Genomic DNA, 21,664 nt, shown 5'->3' with positions numbered 1-21,664 from the left:
TCAAAGCATACATATAACTACCAGGTGAGAACTGTCTACAGTAGTTCTCCATATATGTTTAATAAAAATGGATTCATCATACAGGGAGGACATAAATAGTTCTTACTAATCAAATAGCTATCTGAGGTTCATGCAAACAATGCCCAAGAAGATATCTGTAACTATCACCAGCTACTTTTGAAAGTCACCTATGCTTCAGACACGATTCATTAGGCATACAGATCCTATGACCTAAACAAGAACTGATATATGCAGGTCTCAGTTAATATAGATTTCCAGTATAGTAAGGAGAATTGCTTTTATGACCCCAAAATACTAGGGCACTTAGATCTTGCTTTTATACCGCACTAATCTTGTATAAAAGAGAGAAGTACAACTGTGACTTAAGAGTTAAAAGATCATGCAATCTTCTTCCTGCTCCCAGCCCCTTGTTTGTTTGTTTGTTTGTTTACAGTCTTTATACCCCACCCTTCAGCCCTAAAGGCTCTCAGAGCAGCTTACAATCATTACTTATTTTTAATTACATGGTAAGTAACATTGGTTTGGAGAACTAGCCCTTATTTCCCAGTCACACAAAATTCTGTTGTTCTCTTTTACAAAAGACATATATTTGAGTCTTGCAGTTTATAAATGTTAAAAATAGCATTTTCTGTGTGCTCAGTACTGAGGACAACTTCAAGGCACACAACAAAAACATGTTTAATGAGTTTCAGTATACTGTACCTGTGTATACACAGGAGATGGAAACAAAGATAGAAAGAAAGTGTTCATTATTGAGTTAAAGATCACAATTAGAAAAATTACATAGAACATTTAAATTGCTAGCACTCAAGGTTGAGGAAAAGAGGGCTCCAGTTTCAAAATTAGTAACATCTCAAAATTCCAACAAAGACCAACAGCTTCGATCATCCCAAAACTCTCACTCCAGTTGAGATGTGTCATAAGAGACTTCGGCTATTATTCTGAAATAGCAGTGTACTGAATTCTTTTCTTTTGTGGATCTAGGTCAGCAGTTTTATACACTGTATAGTTCTGAACCATTCCACTATTTAAAACTACAGAGATGTGGCAGGCAACTGCGGCAAATCTGGAGGTCCATTTTCTGTCTTCGTGAACCTCCAGGAGCAACTGTCTGCCAAAAAATACTGGAACAGAAGTCAGAAGTGGTTGGTGGCAGGTTATGGTGAATAATACAGAGGTCCCTAAAACCTATTTGAAAAGTGAATTGTCTCTCCTGAAGTCTTCCAGGAGAGTTAATTAATACTTTATTAGTCTGAGGAGTTTTGGAAAGCTTAAAAAAACCAAAACAAAACAGCTTTAGAGCGCTGCATGAAACTCCAGGGCCATACTTGGTCTATCCCTACCTCAATTGTTAAAATCTATAGATTTTTAAATTGTAGTCACTCATATGATCAGAAGGTAATACAGGACTGTACATGATGCAAAAGGGAAAGTTTGGCTCTCCAGAAGTTGTAGGACTATACCTCCCAGAACCCCTAGCCAGCATCCAATTGTAAGGAATGCTGTGAATTGAAATCTAACATTTGGAAAGCTGCACTATTAGGCTAAAGTACTAAAATAATACCACCCAATCTGCTATGCAAAGACTTATTTTTCTGTCAGGCATTTAATCTGTCCAGCAATCAAATTTAATCTTACTGACAGGGAATTTGGAGGGGGGGAATCCCCCCATGTGAATGCACACACAGAGAGAGAAACACACACACATCTCCTCCCTAAATCCCCCTAGATCCATGGGGGATTCTGAGCATTTGAATTCAAAAGCAACTGTTCCAAACTCTTCTGATAGGTCAGTTGAAGTAATGTACTGATATCCACTGTTAATTTTTTTTTTACTGTTTTGATTTAAAAAATCTGTTTGGGCTTTTTATGTGAAGACAAAAAATATTCTCAACAAGCATACAGAGATAAATCTAATGTCAGTCTTGCCTACAATGCCCAATGAAGGTGATGGGACTTAGTATCACAACTAATTGGATTCAATAGGTCTACTCATGTAGACAAACACTGGATTTAAATCAAATACATCTCTGTCTCCAAATTTTTTACTATTTAATGAAACTGGTACAGAAGATGACATCTTGTTAACAGTGGAACAGGCTACATTTTAAAGAGACACACACATTTACACTGGAATGTCCTGGCAAAACAGTCTTTTTGATGTGGGTGAGATTAGCAAATTAATAAACTGATTAGATTTGTTTTCCATGAAATACAATAACTCTCCCCGAAAAGCCTAAAGTATCCCAAAGCATGTGTCTTCTGTTTAACTGAAGTGACAGAAGTCACTCTTGAAGCTCTTCACCATTATGAATGCTAAAATTTAAATTCTTCTTACTCTCTATCAGGGGTAGGAATTGTGACAGTCTCAACATTGTTGGACAGCAACTCTCAACATAGCCATTGATGAGAAACACTAAGACTAACATCACAAGGGCTGCCCAGTTACCATTTGTGCTTTATAGCAATGCTTCAGTTAGCAAACAAGTTGGTGCAAAGAAATGTGCAGCCAGGCACAAAATGTTATAGAGTTCTGCTACAGCTTCCACCAGTTTCTGGGACCTGTACTGAAAAATAAAGACTGCATGGACAAGATTTAGAAGAAATTAGATATAGTCATAAGTATAAAATAAGAGACACTAATTAATATTCTGCAAGCTGACATCACTGCCTTACGCTGCAGCATCGGTACAGAAAATCCTCTAAGATACATGACATAACACATTTGAAGACAAACAGTACCTCAGATTCATGCCCTTAGTACTAAGCTTCCAGTTACTCATTTCTAACAAAAACAAGTTGCTTTGAGAGCTAGCATCTGACAACTGGAGAAATTTACTATTCACTAAATCTAGGGTACAAGCATACAAATATACCCATGCTGCATCTACTCAGAATGTCACAGAGGTTCTAAAATTACAAATCAAGAAAAGATTGCACTTTATTTGAAAACACCACAACATAAAATGTGCAAGCTTGCCATACTCAACTATTGAATTTAAATTTGCTGCTCTTGTATCTTCACTCTCCTTTTTTTGTCATTCTTAAACTACAGAGAGTTCAGCATACAGTGTGCTTAATACAGAATCTCAATAATGTGGGCATGAATAAGATAATTTAATATTTAACAGCAGATAGAACTATATTAAAAAAATGTATTTGGTTACAATTATTTTTGTATAATACCGCCATTTCACTGTAGCAATTAAGCATTTTTGTTTGCAGCTTTCCTCTAAGCACATGATTAGTGCTATTAAATCAGTTTATTCAAGACATAATTACTATTATACAGTCATCATTTCAGAAATGCTGACATCATTTCAGAAATGACTTCTAAAACTCACTTATTTTAAAAGTGATTTTTAAAAAATTAAAGCAATTGTAGCCTCTTCTTTGCAGCATATTTCAGATATTCCATATGTAGAATTACAGTTGCCCCTCCTTTTTCGTGAGGGATCTGTTCTGGACCCCTCCCCTCAGTGAAAAAGAAAAAACACGCATATTCAAACCCTATGAGGCATGCCCCTGTGGGGGGTATGAAAGCGCATGCCACAGTCGTGCGCCCCATATTAACTCCCTCCATTCGCCCCCTGCAAATAATCGAGGGGCACGGATCCCAAGTCTGCAAGAAAAAAAGGAGGTACTATGACTGTTTGCCAGGTAAAGTAAAATAAAACTGTATTTATCCAAGCAATTATGTGGTCTTCAGAAGACACAAGCAGAATTCTACTGATAAACAGTAAAACTCCCCTGAACTCCGGTCACACTAAATTGGCCCCATTTTGGGTTATACTGTTTTACTAATCACAGGATTTAGGAACCATGCATTTTATGAGCCCACGCTATAAAGTTGGCCCTCCACACTTGCAAGTTTAACTATTGTTGATCTGATTATTCACAAAGTTCCTTAAGGACAGAGAGAAGCAGGCACATGGATGAGTGGGTGGCCTGTTCAAGAAAACGCCCCGAGGAGCACCCATTATTCCCACTTCCCCTACCACTGCTGCTCAATGGAGCCCCACTGGACCACACCCCTGGCCAGCTTCTGTCTCCACCTGGCTGTTGCCTTCCTGCCAGGTCAGCCCACATCCCAGTGACTTTCTAGCCAGCCAACCATCTGTCCATATGATGCCCTCAGCTCTACCATGCTCAGCCCTGGCCCCTCCTGCCTGGCAGCAAGTCCTGGGGCAGCGCCTGACAGAGGAGGAAAGAAAGGGGCTCTACTCTCCACATGCCCCTCATGGCCTCCCTGCCACTTGATCTAAAAACAGAATCATTTTAATCCATAAACTAAGATCATACTTCCAAACAGTTCTATAAACATGCAAACAAAAGCAAAGCAGTTGGAAATGTGCTATAACCAGTCAGTTCCGTGTATAGTCTATCTCAATAAATCCTACACAGCTAAGCCTATATTTATCACATTTTCCATTAAAGCAGAGCTGAGGGCCACGCAATTCACAAGCCACACACAATTCTCCAGGTTGTTTTTGTGACTTACCAATATCTCAATATCCCCCCAAAAAATAATTGGGGGCAGGAAAAAATGCTCCAAAATGGTCAGGAACATGTCCCTAAAACCTGGGGAGCATCCTTGTCTATTCTGCCACATTTTCATGTGTTTTTGGAGGATTCCCACAAACACCTTTTTCTAGGCCTGAAGAATCCTTTTTTCAGAACAGAAAAATGGATGATGGTGGGTGCCACTTGCTATCTGTGGGGATCACGCACACACAGTCCCAAAGATGGGGGAGTATAGGACTATGCAGCCTACCAACTCTTGGCAGTTGCCGTTGCTACACTAAAGCAACTATACTGTTCTGTATACATTAATTAGAGTCATCAAACATTCCTGTCTTTGTTGAGACACCAAATGAGCAATCATAGCAGTTTCATCAGCTAGTAAGGTCACACAGCACTTGCATTAGAGTATGAGTGGAAAGCTTTACTGGTGTACTTGTTTCATAATAGTTGGTCCAGCAAAATGATAAGATATGACAATTGTACCATCAAGGATTTCCCTTCCTAGTACATCAAGACTGATCTGTAAATAAACAGTCGACCCTCTGATTTTGCAAGGGATCCATTCTGGACACACACACACACCCTCAAAAGACAAAAAATTGCAAATATTCAAGCTCCATTGGCTTGAATGGCCACGCATGCACCATTTTGTCCCTTGGCGCTTGCCATTTGCAAAAGACCAAGGGACGTGAACAGTAGCACCACAAATGCGAAGGACAAGTGTAATATGCTTATCTCATTTTACAAAAAAGAAAATTGAGTATGTGTATACAAAGAACATGTATTACATGTTTCAGTTTCCCTTTCCTAGAATTCTATGATCTTAATAATAGTAATAATTGATTGTTTTAACAAAAAGTGGGGTACACATAAAAGATAGATAGATAGATAGATAGATAGATAGATAGATAGATAGATAGATTTAAGATGTGGCCAAGTGTCATAATCCATCAGCAAGCAGTACACCATGAGTTCCATTCCAACTCCAATTTAAAGTTAAAGAGGACAACTCTTCCTTCACAGCAATATACACATTTACATGGTTGCTCTTCCAGTGAGGTACCGCTATAGCACAGTTGCAGTAAGGAGTGTCCAGTTTCTTTCTCCAGATCTCCCACTTTTCTTCCTCTCTAGTTTCCAAGTGCTCCAAAGGCGGGACAGAGAAAAGTACAAAAGGATGAGGAACAGCCTATCTCCTCCTTGCCACAGAAGCCACATAGAAAACAGGGAACAGAAGCTCTTCCAGGATTCAAAACATATCCAGTAACCAACTTTCTATACTTTATAGCAATCACTATCACTTAAGGGGAGAAGGTGTCACAGAAGAAAAATAAGCAATTATGAGCAAATTTAACATTAAGGAAGTTCAGAGAATCTCATTGGAAACCAAGATGACAAAACTGAGGCTGTCGTACTTTGGAAACATCATGAGAAGGCATGAATTATTGAGAAAACAATAATGCTAGGAAAGATGGAGGGAAGAAGAAAGAGAAAAAGACACATGCTAGATGGATGGACTCTATAAAGGAGGTCATGGGTATGAGTTTGCAGGAACTATGCAAAGCAGTGGAGGACAAGGAGTCTTGGAGATGTCTCATACGCATAGGGTTGCCATATCCCGCCTGGGGGCAGGACTTTCCCAGTTTGGGGCGGGTCCGCATGGTCCTGCCCCAGTTTGGCCCCGCCCCCAGGATTCCCCCACCAGCCAGGCCCTGGCAGCGGCTCTGCGATCGTGGAGTCCTCCAAGGCCTGGCTGGGGCTTAGGAGACGCTGTCCCCAGCGAGGCCTTGGACAAGGTTTAAAAATGTAGGACTTTTTTTTGCCGGGGGGGGGGGGGGAGGTCCTACATTTTTCCCGGTTTGGAGGTCCTCAGGGATGGCAACCCTACATACGCAGCATCACCACAGGTCAAAATCAGTTCAAGATAAGTTAACAACAACAAGAAGATAAATTTCCATTATTGCTCATAATTGCTACAATGGATTGGGACAGGCCTAGCATCCTCTCACAACATATAACACTTTAATCAAAATTCAGGATGGTAAAGTCATGTTGATGTCAATAAGGAAAAATAGACTTCATTCTCTCACTAGAATTAATGACAAAAAGAGGTGGTCATATTATCCCCTATATTTTGAAAGTTCATCATTTTTGTCAACTGTCTTTCAAAAGCTTCTTGAAGATTGCTAACGCAGTTTTGCTTCTGACAAAAGCTGTATCTTAAGATTTCATTGTGCATGATCATATGGTGATGAGCCATCCTCGCAATTTTGCTACCATCTTGATGCCACTCAAAAGATTCAGACAACTGTTCCTGTTGGCACCTTTCTCAGATGTATAATCTGGATATACCTGTAATGTGCATGTGTCTTGTGTGCACATCTTCAAGTTGCCTGTCAACCTATAGTGATCCCATAAATTGCATGGTGTTTTCATAGGCAATGAATACTCAAGGAGGGTTTGCCACTGCCCTGCTCTGCCAGCACCTGGGTGGCCCTCCATCCAAGTAATAACAAGGCCTGACTCTGCTTAGCTTCCAAGATCAGATAGGATTTGGTGCCTTCAAGGTAGTTAGGCTTATATTTTCTATAGACTTCTTAAAAAATAAGACAGCAAGTGATTTAATTCAGAACTACCTAAGGCATTACTGTATTTCAAATGAAATGGGGCTAGAGAAATACAGAATGCATTATACTAGGATTTCCTGAAACCACTATTGGTTTTATAATTCCACTGAGGTATGTCAGAAGTGTGAAGGTAAAAGGTGATAAATACCTCTCAAATACTGTAATTAGCTATTTGATCATTCTTTATTAATATTTCCCTCTTCCAAGTAATATGTTCTTCAATCGTACTTGGAAACATATTTTCAACTTTAATTTTCTAACAACGCATATATTTCCATTACACTCAAATAACAACTACTGCATTAACAGTGCAATCCTACAGCTGCTTATCAGAAGTAAATTCATAGATTTGGAGGGTTTTTATTTTTATCTCAATTTGTTTTTCCCCCCAATGGCTTAAATCTGTGATCCTCCAAGTCACTCTATCATCAACAACCTTGCTCAGGAACTTACAGACTCAGGGCTGTTGCTCAGGTTACCATCCTGTACACATTTACCAAGAAGTAAGTCCCATTAACAATAAAACAATAAACACATATGATCACACTTTATTGCCCTATCTGTTCAACTTGTAAGCTGAACATATCATATGTAAAACAGGATCGTATTCAGGGGAAGGACAAATGAAAATTGAAGAAAGGAACTTGAGCAACTGAAGATCTAAAGATGACACCATACTTTGTTTTTAAGAGCTGTCAACTTCAATTTATGGCCATGAATGAGAGACCTCCAAGTCACCCTGTCATCAACAGCCCTCTTCAGGTCTTGCAGACCCAGATTTGTGGCTTCCTTGATTGAATTTATCCATCTGTAATGAGATCTTCGTCTTTTCCTGCTGCCTTCTTCCTGAATAAGCTTTATTCTCTTTTCTAGTAAGTCATGTCTTCTCATGTATAGACAAAATATGACAGTCTCAGTTTAGTCATCTTGGCTTTCAGGAAAGAGTTCAGGTTTGATTTGCTCTAGGACCCATTGGTTTAACTTTTTAGCAGTCCATGATATCCCCAGCACCAAATTTCAAATGAGTTTATTTTCTTCCTTTCAGCATTCTTCACTGTCCAACTTTCACAATCATACACAGAAATGGGAAATATTATTATTATTATTATTATTAACCTTTATTTATGAAGCGCTGTAAATTTACACAGCGCTGTACATGCAATCTTTTTAGTTAGACGGTTCCCTGCCCTCAGGCTTACAATCTGATAGCATGGAGTAACTTTAGTATTCAATAATACATCAGAATACATCAGGATCTTGTCTACTCTCTTCATAAGCTTCTTTTCCAAGTCTGAGTTTTCTGATTTCTTGACTACAATTTCCATTCTGATTTATGACCGAGCCAAGGTATGGAAAATCATCTCCTTATTTCAATGTCTTCATCATGGTTATTATTTTTGTTTTCTTAATGTCCAACTGCAAACCTGTCGTTACACTTACTTCCTTGACTTTCTTCCCAACTCTTTGCTGCTAGTAGTATCTTGAAGATGCTAGATTTTACTTTTCCAAAAATGTAGGATAAATGTTCTGTTTTGTTTTTCTTCCCAAGAGCCCCTGGGAGAATCCCAGTTGCCCAAGAGTACCAACTGAGTAGAACATAATTTGAGTGGGCTAAATCCAACTGTTACTCACAGATAGATCCATTGAATCAGTATGCTGTGCATCAGTGTTGACAATAAATGCCATGGATTTAATAGTCATATTACAGTTGGAACTAACAGCTGTACAGTCGGCCCTCCATACCATTCGAGTCTGTGTATACTTATCTATGGCTTGAAAATACTGTATTTATATATAAAAATTCCAAAAAGCGAACCTTGATTTTGTCATTTTATAAAGGACACAATTTTACTATCTATTGCATTTAACGAGACTTGAACATCCATGAATTTTGGTATCCATGGTCTAGGGACCAAACCATAGCAGATGCTAAGAGCCCACTGAATTCAGCCCAATGTTTGCAATTTATTTTCATTTTCCATCTTAAAACTGTAATCAAATGCTGACTCCCCACTTTTTGCTTTATCATCATACCTGATGATAAAATGTTAAGACCTCAGAAGTTTGCAGAGTACAGTGGGCCCTCCACATTCCCTGGGGTTGGGGGTGCAGGTCATCCATGAAGGTGGAAGAACCACAAATAAAAAGCCATCATTTCTCTTACCTGAGAGAACACCACTCTAGGAATCTCTAGGTCCACCAGCACAACTCTATGGTCAATGTCTGCTGGAGGTCGAGCATAGAATTGTGCTGAAAGACCTACAAAAAGCTAGAGAAGGGTTCTCTTGAAATCTGTAAGTCATCCAGTACAACTTCTAATTTTCTTTTTAATTATTGAATTTATGCCCTGCCTTCCTCCCAAAATAGCAGAAGTTGACCGTAGAGATGTGTTGGAGGACCACATGATTTCTACAACAAACATATTAATCAAATCCGTGAATAATCAAAACCACAAATGTTAAAGCCACAAACAGGGAGGGATGCTGTATTTTGCCATTTTAGTTAGTCTCATTAAAAGTATTACCCTAGTATGGATTTTTATATTTTCCTCTTTTGGCCAACACCTTTCCTTCTTTAATACAAACTCCTACCCTCAAGTTTTCTTGATCTCAGTTGTCTCATATAGGAAAGGACTTTTCCTTGTTCCTCTTGTTAAAAATTCATAGTAGAAACTCAAGCCACAAGACCACAAGGTAACTATGAATTATTTTGAGGCCTACTAGTAGATTCCAATATACGTTTTGCACATTCTAGTCTATAAAATTCATTTTAGAACATAAGACCCCCTAAAAAATAAATGAAGTTAGAATTAATTTTCACGGTGAGAAGTTAATAGCATTGCTTCAGTGCAACGTAAGAAATTAAATTGCTGGTCTGTATTTAAATAAAGTAATTCTTCTTGCTAACCCTTCCTGCCTCACAAAATTAAGTTTATCACTTTTCTTTCTTGGCCATTTCTGCTGCAGTTCTCATTTCTGCATATAAAAGTGTACCAGAATCAATTTATCTACATTTAAAACATGACCATGCTATTATCTAATACAGATGAACAGAAGAATTTTAGGAGTCCATATACACGATGAAAAGATGTGCAAGATGAAAAGATAAAATGTTCTTCCATGTTAAACCAACAAGCTACTGAAAATTATTGAAATAAGCTCAGTACCAGTTCTGGGAAAAGAGCAGGATACAAATAAATAGAAGAAGAAGCAGCTGATGCAAATCAAACAAGAGAAATTTTTTTTTCAGTTTTCAGACAAGAGAAAACATTTTAAAGAATGTGATTTAATTATAACAGAAAATCCCCCTACCTGAGGTCAATTCGTATACAACTCTTGCCTGCTAAAAATAATGTTGTTCCCAAAGTTCTTTGCTGAATATATGACCAAATACTTTGGTGGTACAAGTGGTAATGGTATTTCAAACTCCTCAGCTTGTAAACAGTACATACAACTGTTGGAGCAAAACTGCTTGTAACAGCATCCTCGAGTATTATTCATCAAAAGTCTTACTGCTCCAACAAGTACCTACAAAACAGGATGAATTGTTGTATGGGCATATATATCGTATATACTCATCTACAAGTCTACAAATTTATGCCCAAAAATTGACCCCAAAATCCCAGGTTAACTTATTTACGGGTCAGTATGGTAATGTGATAGCAGCTCTTTCAGATTTTCCCATGCAGTTTCTTTCTGTCCTGAGCCAAGCAGATAGAGTCCTTGGTGACTGATTGATTGCAGTTTGTTTAATATTCTCTCTCACCTACACACTTCACTTCAAGACACTTCACTGTCTTGAAGCCTCATATTGACTGATGCTTCCCTCTTGCCGCTGGCAAGAAGACTCCAGATTTCTATCCAAGGGTCATGTCAAAATCTATACTTCTGGCCCCAAAGATTGCCCTTGACTTATACATGAGGTCAACTTATAGTCAAATATATATGGTAGATAAGAACCTATTTCATCTGATACATAATGATAAATGTTTTAGTTGTAAGTGGAAATAGCAAGGTAATTCATACAAACTTTCCAGTAAACTAGAATCACAATACAACAGTCATGTGCCATTTTAGAAAGTTTATAGCTACATTATGGGTTCATAGATGTTTAACCAAATACCAAATTTATACAAAGATACTTTCCAAACAGCAAGTTGTCCACCGATTGTCTCTAGACTGATGTTCAGTTATTACTATCTCCTAGCAACAAAGTTAAATCTATTCACACGTTTATAATCTTTGCACATAGAGCATGGGCTTGAACACTCATTTATCATGACATTATCTCAAGGATTTGTAGAAAAGGAAGAATCTAGCAATTTGCCAGAAACAGCTGTAGTTCAATATATTTTTATTCCTACACTACCATCAAAACAGCTGACAGTGATGCAGTATGAACTAAGACAGCTTCGCAGAGTCCCTCTGAGCATTTGGTTAGTGCTGAAATTAGCCAAATGAACTATGGCTAAGTGTGTACCAAATAAATGGGAGATGTGCCACGGAACAGATCAAAGTAAAACACAGAAGGATGTGAAGTTGAAGGATATGGTTCTAATATTTGAGTAGGAAACTAGGGGTGTATCTATGCTACAGAAATAAAGCAGTTTGACACCATTTTAACTGCTATGACTATCAAATTCTGGGATTTGGAGCTTTGTGAGATAAAAAGCAAATGATAAAATGCCACACTATAAAATACTAAAATAATATACTAATATGCTAAAAACAAAAACAAATTCCACTCTGCCTGCCCCTGAGGCTGAGAGCCTGTGGCTTGCTAAAGGTCACCCAATGGGTTTTATGGCCAGGCGTGGAACAGAACCCTGGTCTCCTGAGTCATAGTCCAATGCTCAGACCAATAGTACATATTGACTGGTAATTAACTGTAGTTTGAAGAGTTGTGAGGCTGGTTTTAATTTTAATGTTAGTCAAACAGTCAATCTGGACAATTCTTTCGGCTATTTGCTGCATTCTCCTTGCACATGTTACAATATGATGGAGCTCATAGTCATGTGTGGTGGACTTGGACATGGCCCCTAGTCTATCTCTATAAGTACATTGTAGTCAACTATACCACAGGTGAATGTTTTCATAACTCACAGAGCACAGTAGGGTGTGGGTTACTTTAAAAACACACAAACACTTATTAGCATAAATTAGAGGTAATTTTACTCATTTTGGTATGATTTATAATCTGAAATTTTAGCACTAAGTGAATTTGAAATGTTTGTATGCTTGGAATAGATTTCAAATAGCAGGTTGCTATTTGGGTTTGGTAAATGAGTCAATGAAGGAATGTTATTTATCAAGTTAACATTTATTTTTATGTCAATTAAGTCATGAGACATGTCTATCTATACTGTTCTTTGAAACTCATTGGTTCTTCAGAAGCAAATGAAGAAAAAAATAAACAGCACTTCTTATTTAGCAAGACGGAAGACTAATGTTGGGAAAAGATGCTAGGTACAAAATCCCAGACGAGTTTCAAATCAGGAATGTTAACATGTTTTCCTCAGAAGTATCTGTTACCTTCGTGGCTATGTTGTAATTGATCTGAATCGATGTCCTGTAATGCCTGTTCGGTTTTTATTAGAAAAAAGTGTTACTACTGGGAAATCTTTGCTATTACAGCTCTAGTAATCTAAGTGGAAAAATCAAATGATTTTGAATATTTAAAGATAGAAATGAGATTAATTTCACATAGAAATTTGGTATGCTGCAATGAAAACCTGCCTGTTAATATACTTGTTATCACTCTGAATAAATGTATAAATCAGATGAATTTCAAATATAACCTTGGTATGCAGCAGTGATAAGCAATAAATTATTACTCTGAATAATTTCTTATGCAAATACTTCTGAACATTTTGTCTTTTTCTCTTGTTCTACATCTGAAGTTTAATTCCAGATTCTTTCCTGGCATCATGCAAATAAAGCTAACTTAAAATCCTCCTTGTTTGGCATTGCCTTTTATTTAGTTTGACACTGACTTTATGATTTGATCTGGGTACTCTTGTACAACAGTTGGTTTGAAGTTGTTATGGAAAAACTGCATCTGTGATCCAGAGTGGATCATCTGATGCACACTATCAGATGCCATTACTATGTGTTAAGTTTATAATTTCTATTTAACTCTGTTCTAGGCTGCTGCTATACTGCAAAAAGAAAGCAGTTTGATACCACTTTAACTTCCATGGCTGTATGCTGTGGCAACCCTCATCTGAACAAATCTTGCCAAGAAAACCCCATGATAGGTTCATCTTAGGGTTGCCCCAAGTCAGAAATGACTTGAAGGCACATAACAACAACAACAACAACATCCTATTCAACATGATACCACACATAATGCAAAAAGACATCTAATGGCTTTTGATTTACTATATCCCCTCTTCTTTTACACCCACCACTGAGCAGGTGGCATTTGAAACACTGACAAGATTCAAAAGGTATTTATAGGCCAACAGAAGTGACTTTTCAAGTCTCACTGGTATGCCTAATGGCAGCAATGGCTAAGGTCACTTAGAATGACCCCTCTCATTAAACAGCAAAGGAGAAAGCATATTATCTCAGCACAAGAGAAATCATGCCAACTCAGCTATTTCATATGAGTATAAGGCCTAGTTAAACACCAACAAAAGAGTGCACTGATAAATTAGGTCTACATCACCATTTCTATTAACATAGTTTTGCAACAGAGATATAAATAACGAAAGCACAGATTTCACCTGATGTGAACCGCTTTGATCTCGAGGAAAAGCGGTATATAAATAAACAGTTGGTTATTATTATTATTATTATTATTATTATTATATGCATCTCTAGTAAACATAAAAATGTAGCTTATTTAACTAAAACCCACTGGTAACAATTCAGCTGAAGACAATTGATTTAGTAATCGTTCTTTTTTCAATTTGCAATAGATTAGGTCTGAAATGTCTCAAAATAGATGTTAATGTTGGATGCTGACTAACCTTTTTAAAAAGTTATTTAAAACTATATTACAGGTATAGTTGTAAGCATTAACTTATCATAGTTACTAATGGAATAACAATAATTCCAATAGTAAATTAAGTTCTTGCTATGTAGCTAGAGCATAATCTTGACCCATTCAAGTGGTAGCTTGACTTAACCTTTGAGAGATAATTCTGATGATATTTTCTACAGCAAGATCTACTGAATCATGGTTTCTTAGATGTGGCCATGCAATTTCTAACTCAAAATATGGTGATCTCTGGTTTATTAAAGGTGATATTGTGATTTATTATTTAAACATGCTAGAATGAGAAGGTTAAGCAACTGAAACTCTCTTCCTTATTACTTTCAATGTGAAAGTGGCTTGTCTGTGTCCTAGTCAATTTTATTCAGGGAGGTAGGGTGAGGATTGGGGGGATTCGGGGGTTTGCTTTGTTTGATTATTTTGTATTGTATTAAGCTCTGTTGTTACCTGCCTCGATCCCCAAAAGGGAAGAGGCGGGATATAAATAAATACTTTATTATTATTATTATTATTATTATTATTATTATTATTATTATGTATTAATCTTACCTTTGAGGAAGAGAAACAAGGGACTGCACTGCAGTGGCACCTTGCCTTTGAATTCATTGGCACTTCAAAATGTTTGCTTAGGGTTTTCCTATCTGTGAATATTGCGGTGCTGTTTCTCTGCAAGATTTTCAAAGAAATACAGAATTTTTATTACTACTTTCAGCAGTATTTAGCAAGTTATTAATTTATCTTATACATTATTTTGTATGTTTTAAGTAGAAAATACGGAAATTTTAAATAATTTAATTTGTTTTACAAAAATAAGGGACAACAATGGTCTTTTCTATACCTTTTTCTAAATGTTGTACTGATATTAATACAATCTATCTGGAGTTCTTAGATATTTTCTCTGGCATAAAATGCTACTTCCAGTTTTATCACTCCAGTGAAAATTCGCTGGGGTTGGGGCACAGGATCTCCATGAATGTGGGGAAATTGCAAATAACAAAAACACTACGTTTTTACCTGAGAGAACAACTCTCTAGGAATCTCTAGGTCCTCCAGGGCAACTCTGTGGTCAACATCTGCCAAACACTGACCACAGAATTGTGCTGGAGGAGCTACAAATGCCTAGTGGTGTGTTCTCTCTAGGAAACTCTAGGTCCTTCAATGTGACTTTTGGTTAAAGTTGAGTACCGAGTTGCACCGGAAGACCTAGATATTCCTGGAGAGAACATACTAATAAAATCTGTGAATAATCAAATGTGGAAGGACAAGTGTATTAGCAACCAAAACAGCTTAGGATATGGTTAAATGACTGAAGTGCAGCACATATTTATAAGGAAGATGTATTTTGAATGTGGGATCAACACTATGGAAAGCCCTCCCCAAGAAGTTTCCATCTGTCCAAACCACTGAATATTGTCAGATGTCAAATTAGCAGCCAACATTTTAGGGAATACTTAAATGTGGACAGAAAGCATACCATCTTGTTTTTCTATGAAATTTATTTCCACCTTATGAACTGCTGCTATATTGTTATTATAAGATCATTTCTCCTGCTTATTTCTGTTATTTCACTATTTGTAGCAATTTGTGTTTTCATTGTGGTTTTATGTTATGTTATAAGTAATTTTACTTTCTATTTGGGTAAGAGTGAACTAGTTTTGCTTTCAAATTCATGCAGAAAGGTTAAATTCAAGGAACAGAAATAACTTGAAAAACGTGGTTCTGACACAGATAACTAATAGTGGCTTTTGTCAGGTAAACTACTGATTCCCTCTGTGATTGAAGTGGAGTCCACAAATACCTACTAGAAGTTAACAAGCAGAATCAAAAAGAAGTAGAAAACAAAAGGAAACAAACCTGCTTGAATTCATACCTTACAGATTCTAATTAAAATAAATGAAAGAGATAATGTCTTCATTTGGACAGCAATAATCAGGATACTTTACATACACAAAATAGGAACCAAATACATCCTGTTAGTCAGTCATAACTTGTCTTAAATGGCAACCCTGATATGACTGCCAGAAAAAAAAAATCAGATTACCATATTTGACCCTGAAAGCACTACTATGTAAAATTGAAGGATTATCGATTATAGTGACACTTCTCGTGAGATGTTATATGATAGCCCTGTTTAAATATTTGAAGGGATGTCATCTTGAGGAGAGAGCAAGCTTGTTTTCTGCTGTTGCAGCGACTAGAACACAGAGCAATGGATGCAAGCCACAGGAAAAGAGATTCCAGCTCAACATTAGTAGGAACTTCCTGACAGTAAGGGCTGTTTGACAGTGGAACAAACTCCCTCAGAGTGTAGTGAAGTCTCCCTCCTTGGAGGTCTTTAAACAGAGGCTGGATGACCATCTGTCAATGGGGTGCTTTGATTGAGAGTTTCTGCATGGCAGGGAGTTCTACTGGATGGCCCTTGTGGTCTCTTCCAACTCTATGATTCTATGTTGGAAAACCATCTCATGGTCATACAAAGATGCATGTAGTTACAAAACCGCATGGCCTTGCCAAAAATAATAACAAGATTAAATGCAGGGGTACTCTACTGTCAGTCCCACAATTCTACTGCTTCTACAGTGGTGTGGGTGGCAAACTAAAATCAGAAGAGCAGGGGGGGAACACAATTGCAAAGATGGGGGTGGGTGAAGGAAGAGACACAAAATATATGCAAATTCAACAAGAGCACTTTGCAAGACACAGGTTCTGGGGAAATGCAATTCTCTGAAACTGAGGGAAAGCTACAGCAATCATGATTTGCCTTGAATAATCTCCAAAAAGCTTTATCTACTGGTAGCTAGCTATAAAGACAGCTACTATGACGTAAAGAGATTCAAAGGAGACAGCTATAAATTAATACAAGTTCCTATGGCAGTCTGATGCAAATTGCGAAATATGATCAAGCTGAAGTGCAGTCTCCTAGAAAAAACTACTTCTGTGAAAAATAAAATGGACTGCTAGGCTAGACCTCCACAAGATGTTGATTTCACTTTTAAGCAACTATGAAGAATTTAACCACCACACCATAAAAATCCAGTATTTATATCTGTTTGTAACATTTGAGATTCAGCCATGTGTTGCCATCTATGAATAATGAGGAAACGGGGGTTGAAGCATAGGAGAGGTATGACCTCACTGTAGTAAGATCTAGGGACTGCAGCACAAAATGTGAACAACTACACTCAGGGAAACATCATGCTGATGCATACGCCAAACTAAATTCAGTTCGGGCTTTGACATATTACTGAGGGGGGTAGTGGGTGTATTGTAAGCAACAGCCGTGGCAAATCCCCCTTCCAAAGCCAGAAGTGATGCCATCAATGCAAACCACAGTGCCTTTTCAACGACGCACAAACATTAAGGGGAAAAAAGTATTTGCAATATTTGGTGGTTTCCCCAAAGCCTGAGAGGCAGCAGGTGACTCAGTACCACATTCTGTAGGCATTAACACTTCAAAAAACAGTTGCTCCTCCATATTCATGGACTCTTTATCCACAGATCCATGGCTTGAATATATAAATTTCCCAGAACAAACCATGATTTTGGCATTCTATATAAGGGACACCATTTTACTATGCCACGGTAATCAATGGGACTTGAGCATCCACAGATTTTGGAAGCCCAGTGGATACCAAGGGCTCAGTGTACAGAAAGCCAGCTCTTTGCCAAGCCACCGTCATACACTGCATTTCCTTGTAAACAACAAGGCTGTTGCAACAGCAGCAGCATCTCTCCCTGGCAGGTGCCTAAAAACCCCAAATCCTTGTAAGGGACACAAGGCGGGGAAGGAGGGGGAGAGCAGTGATGTCATTACATCCAACAGAGACAAGCAGACTCCATGGGGCTGAGCTATCTATGGCAAACCTGGCTTCACATCCAGAGTGATTCTCTCCCTGCTTCCTTCCCCAGCAATGTCCCCAACTTAAAAACACACTGAGGGTAGTAGCCCTGTTGGACATTTATCCATGTACAGTAATATCCCCAAATCCACAAAACCCTGACGCTCCACTGGCTTCTCTGCGAGGCAAAGGGGTCTGGAAAAAAAACAGGCTTGTGACTAGCATTCATCATATTAATAATAATTAAAACGATAAAAATAAAACTATGTACAGACCCTTAAAAAGAAAACACTTGATCTTGTCAACCCCAGGACAGGTTTGCCTTAGGGTCACCGATCTGAAGGCACACAAACACAACAAGAACAACAACAAGATGGTTTTTAATATCCTTTGCCAGTCGAAGAAGGCAAGGAGAGCTTCAAAAGCTTGCAGCGTGTATTTGGGTTGTCCCCAAAGTGGCCCTGTTTTGTGGACACTGAGGAAAGTTTCTGAACATAACAATTCCTTTCCTTACGCAAGCAAAACAAAAACAAGCCTAAAAATAGCACAGTGATTTGAGTGTTGGACTAGACTCTGGAGACCAGAGTTCGAATCCTGGCTCGGTCATGAGACCCATTGGGGTGACCTTGAGCAAGTCACACTGTCTCAGCCTCAGAGGGAGGCCATGGCAACCTCCTTTGAACAGATTTTGCCAGGAAAACCCCATGATAGGGTCTCCATAAGTCGAAAAGGACTTGAAGGCACACAGCAACAACAACAACAACAACAACAACAGCAGCAGCAGCAGCAGCCCAGGGACAAAAAGCCCAGGAGCTGGCTTTTATAAAAGAAAAGAAACCTCTCAGAAGAGAAGGCTTTATACAGAATCTTTGATATTTTCACAGAGTAAACACTTCATGCCTTTATAGAGAAACACTATATACTTTCCATCTTTAGAAGGAATCCTTGGTATGTTCATGAAGTCTATACAGTGCTTTATACCTTTATAGAAGAATCCCTGATATTTTCATAAAGTATATACTTGATATCTCTATAAACAACCCTTAATGTTTTCATAAAGTATATACTTTATGTCTCTAAAAATAACCTTTAATATTTTCTATATACACTTTATATTTTGTAGAGAATCCCTGATATTTTTATAAAGTATACACTTTACACCTTTATAGTGAAGCCTTAATATTTATACTTTATATATTTGCACTTTATACCTTTACAGAGACTCTTTAATACTTTCCTATGATATATACTTTCATCTCTTTATAAACAACCCTTAATATTTTGCATACACCTTATATACCTTTACAGACAATCTTAATATTCTCACAAAGTATACACTTCAAACCTTTACAGAGAATCCTAATATTTTCACAAAGCATACACTTTATATACAACCCTTAATATTTTCATATACACTTTAAACCTTTACAATCTCAATATTCTCACAAAGCATACACTCTACAACTCCAATAGGGAACCCTTAGTATTTCCAGAGTGCAATACAGTCCATATCTCCATAGGAAACCCTTGATACTTCCATACACATTTTATACCTTTATGGGGAATCCCTTATACTTCCATAGAGCACATACTTTACAGGAAACCTCCACAGAGAATACACAACCCCATTCCTTTATGGGAGAACCCCTTATACCTTCACAGAGTACATATACTGTACTGTATATGTGTATATATCTCCCTATTAGGAACCAGGGCTTTGGGGAGGGTAAGCCTAGTGATCCCAGTCCCCCTTCCCTTCCTCAGAGGGCTTTTAACCTTACCTTGTTGCTCCCACGGCGGCCTCCTCCTCCTCCTCCTTCCTCCTCCTCCTCCTCCTTCAGTAGCAGCTGCAGCCCATTCCCTTCTCCCGCATCCCACCCACCCCTGCACCGCAGCCTGCGGCCTCCTCTCCCCGCCGCAGCCAACAACATAGACTCCCCCCCTCTGGTCAGGACATGGTTTCTTCCAGGTCTGGTAAAAGGAGGGGAGGAACAGGAGGAGGGCGATACCACTCCGCGGAAAGAGGGGAGGCAGGGCCAAGGCCGCCGGTCTCTGTCCTGGCTCGCCTAATGGCGGCGGCGGCGGCGGTGGCTAGAGTGGCCCAAAGCAAAATAAACCCGCCCCCCCTTCCTTCAGAAGGAATACGTGATCTCGCACGTCAGCCCGCCCGTCTTAGGCCACTGCCGCGCTCTCATTGGCCAAATGGAGCGCTCTCCCCAACCAATGGGAAGGCGCCTCTTTGGAGACGGACAGGTGACGTCACCCCAGGCTTCGGGACGCCTCATTGTGAAGATGCTGTGTGTCTCTTGGGGGGGGATATGAGAGGGAGAGAAACAAAATGGCCGCCCCAAGCCCTTCAAAGGGAAATGCCACAGAGGGGGGGCCCACTTCGACTCTCTTCAGCCAAAGGGGAAATAAATAGTACTTTTCTCCCCATAAATATAATAGCTCAGCCTGGTGTCCTGGTTTGAGCCTTGGATTGGACTCTGGCCATAGAAACCCACTGGGTGACCTTGGGGGAGTCACACTCTCTCAGCCTCAGAGGATGGCAAGGGCAAAATAAAAACAAAAACACTCTGAATAAAGTTTGACATAAGGCACAGAATAACAGCAAATACTCTTGTTCCAGCCAGCTCCCTGTATATATACTTTACACGTATATACTGTATATACGTATACATAGATACTATATACTGTATATATCCTTGATGTTTTCACAAAACTATATACAGTACTTTACACTTTGACAGAGAATCCTTGATATGTTCAGAGTATATACTAAATGTACTGTGTATATACTTATATATACAGTACATTTAGTATATACTCTGAAAACATCAAGGATTCTCTGTCAAAGTGTAATGGACATACTTTCTCTCTCAGGTGTGCTTCTGCCAGCTCCAAAAAGAAATAATTAATTTTAAACAGCCCAAAACCAAGGTGACCAGGCATGTCCTCCTTTTCCAGGACATGTCCTACATTCCAGCCTTCTGTCCAGGAAGAGTCCCAAAACCTCCTCCATTTTGAGCATGATTAAGAAGCCTGTATTTACAATTTATATCACTGTTTTCAGCTTTTGTTTTGTAATGCCCTACATTTTTCTTTTGACGTCCTACATTTTTTTGTGGGGCCTTGTCCTCCTTTGCAGTCATCATTAGGACATCTGGTCAAACCCTGGCGAAGGAGCCGGTGTGGTGTGTAGTGGCTGTGTGTGTGTGTGTGTGTGTGTGTGTGTATATATATATATATAATCGATACTAGGATCATAAGTATGCTTGTCTTCAATATTTATTTTTATAACACTATTTTAATATTTAAACATTCCTTATTAGTCATGTTTGCTTTGAATGTCTGTTTTTATACTGCTGTTTTAACACGTTTTACATATATTGTGTTACCTAATGGCCTGTTGGCTGGAATAAAGGTAAGGTTGTGGTGGTGGTGTTCTTGTGTGTTGGATTCCTAGATCCCTTCCATATGTCATCTTGTTAATCCAGGTGTCCTCCATCCTATATCTGTGCATTTGATTTTTTCTGCCTAAGTGCAGTACCTTACATTTCTCATTTTGTTAGTTTTGGCCCAGCTTTCTAATGGATTCAGGACATTTTGAATGTTGATCCTGTCCTCAGGGGTTTTAGCCAGTCCTCCTAATTT

The 21,664-nt window shown here is 38.5% G+C and overlaps 1 protein-coding gene across 3 annotated transcripts in view; it reads right to left on the bottom strand.

Moving 5' to 3' along the window:
• The window catches only part of ZRANB1 (zinc finger RANBP2-type containing 1), a 53,416-nt gene extending 33,575 nt beyond the window's left edge, over positions 1-19,841 (bottom strand). For 2 of the 3 annotated variants that reach the window (XM_089510118.1, XM_089510116.1), the window contains exons 1-2: positions 19,792-19,830; positions 14,721-14,837 (exon numbers count right to left, since the gene is read on the bottom strand). The gene's annotated coding sequence lies outside the window, so the exon portion shown is untranslated. Of the gene's footprint in view, positions 1-14,720; positions 14,838-19,791 lie in introns of all 3 variants that reach the window. The other variant, XM_089510117.1, reaches the window with a different exon arrangement.
• Positions 19,842-21,664: the final 1,823 nt, after the last annotated feature.

The sequence above is a fragment of the Sceloporus occidentalis genome, unplaced genomic scaffold (assembly GCF_023333645.1).
Source record: "Sceloporus occidentalis isolate IW3139 unplaced genomic scaffold, rSceOcc1.0.p SCAF_2, whole genome shotgun sequence".
NCBI classification, from domain to species: Eukaryota; Metazoa; Chordata; class Lepidosauria; order Squamata; family Phrynosomatidae; genus Sceloporus; species Sceloporus occidentalis.
This window is presented reverse-complemented; position numbering and strand designations above follow the sequence as displayed.